Consider the following 1,939-nt stretch of genomic DNA (forward strand, 5'->3'; position numbering starts at 1 on the left):
GCCCTGCCGGCTGGCCCCTGCCCCGCACCCCTCCCTGCACACACACACACACCCGCCCCTCCTGGTACGCCCCGTCCCCTGCGCGCGCGTGCACACACACACACACACACACACACGCACGCACGCGCACACGCTAGTCCTAGACGGCCCTCCCCCTGCACGCGCCTACCCTTCCTCGCCCGCGCGACTGCTAACTCCCCTGTGCAGGCACAGCCCAAAGGGCCCCCAGCCCCTCCACATCGCCAACTCCCTCCCAGGTAAGGGTGGGGCCCGGCGATTCCCTCCCCTCCGCGTCCGCGACCCCGTGCGGTCTGCGCAGCCCGAACGTGCACAAGCGGAGAACACGCGGCCTCAGCGCGTCTCCACGACTGCACCTCGACTGCACCGTTTTCCCCATGGGCCTTAATTTCCGTGTGGAGGCGCACGCCATCAAGCTCTCCCTCTGCATCGCTCTCATCACCGCGGCTGGCGTCAGAGCCACAGCCAGGGACATGGGGGTGAGGGCTGGGACCAGGGGGCAGGGAGAGGACAGGCCACCACAGGAAGCTGTGTGACACTTGCAAAACACTATTATTATTGGCTCTATTTCTGAATTATCGATCGCAAGAACGAAACAAAAAAAGTTCTCTGCAAGTCCAGGTAGCCCTTGATCAGAGGTTACTTGGTCTCTGCTGCCCTAGTCCCGTCAGGGCGGAGATGTGACATCACTGGGTAAAGTGCTGAGGACTCGCACCTGCTTTTTTTTTTTTTTTTTTTTTTTAAACATAGAGCGAGTGAGAGAGACGCACCCTTGAGAGGGTCCCGCCGAACCGCAGGCCCCTTTCCCCAGCCCCCAGCTCCCTGGGATCTGGGCCTGGCGTGTTCTCCAGAGCACAGAAACCTGCCCTCGGCCATGTGGTCTCCGAGGTGCGTGTGTTAGGCTGTGCCCCGATGGGTAGGCACCACCCTGTGCGTCATGAAGTGAGGCGCCACTGGCCGCTCCCTGAGAGTAGGGACCGTCTTTTGTCCCTGCAGAGTCCTCGCTGTCTGCCAGGTTCTCCACTCCACCGAGAGGAAGCCCGCTCAGGCTTTGTCTAATTCCAGCCTTCTTCACCGGAAGGCAGGATAACAACAGCTAATATTTACCGAACTGCCGGCTAGTCGCTGGGCTCTGAGCTAAAGCCTTCATGTTGGAGTCTTTCCTTTTAATCCGCAGCAATTTTGTCGTTAGCTGTCCTCGAAGACCACAGCAGAGGGGCTCGTTTACCGCTCCCTAGCTGTTCGTCAGACTCCTTTCTCCACATGGAACAAAAAGCAGTTATCCTGACCATCACACGTTCACAGCATATATATATATATATATGTATTTTTTTTTTTAGAGGTTTTTGCTATAGGGCACGTGCGCTTGCCAGAAAAACAGAGAGACAGAGAGACAGAAAGCAAGAAATCACCCCCCAGAGGGGATGGCCACGCCGCAATCCCTTCTCCTCCATTCTCCTCTCGGGATCTTGGGCATGCATGCACATGCGCCCAGTGTGAGTTTAAGCCACCAGGTCCGGGACTCGAACTGCGGTCCACTACATGGAAGTCCAGCGACAGAGCCATTATGCCAACTGCTGGTCCCTACAGCATCTTCTTTATGTAGATGTACTTTTATCTATTTTTGCTACAGAGCACATGTGCTCTCTAGACAGAAACAGAAAGAGGGAAAGTGAGAAAGTACCCCCCCGGGGGATGGCCGTGCCTCAGTCCCTCCTCCTTCATTCTCGTCTTGGGATTTGGGACACCCATATGCACCTGGCATGTTTTTCAAGCTGCCAGGTCCAGGACTCAAACTGCACACCTGGCCCTGTGGGATCCAGCGTCTTAAACACCAGGCCACCTGCTAATCCCCTTAGGCCATCCTTTTTCTTTCTTTCTTTTAAGAGAGATTTTGCTATGAGTGCACTCACCAGAGAGA

General features: G+C 56.3%; 1 long non-coding RNA gene across 2 annotated transcripts in view; it reads left to right on the forward strand.

The window, feature by feature from the left end:
• Positions 1-88: 88 nt before the first annotated feature.
• Positions 89-1,939, forward strand: part of LOC102478569 (uncharacterized) — a 5,577-nt gene continuing 3,726 nt past the window's right edge. For both annotated transcript variants that reach the window (XR_334652.3, XR_334651.3), the window contains exon 1: positions 89-257. This is a non-coding gene — a long non-coding RNA (uncharacterized LOC102478569). The remainder of the gene's footprint in view (positions 258-1,939) is intronic.

Source organism: Tupaia chinensis, unplaced genomic scaffold (genome assembly GCF_000334495.1).
Source record: "Tupaia chinensis unplaced genomic scaffold, TupChi_1.0 Scaffold000258_1, whole genome shotgun sequence".
In the NCBI taxonomy this organism is placed as follows: domain Eukaryota; kingdom Metazoa; phylum Chordata; class Mammalia; order Scandentia; family Tupaiidae; genus Tupaia; species Tupaia belangeri.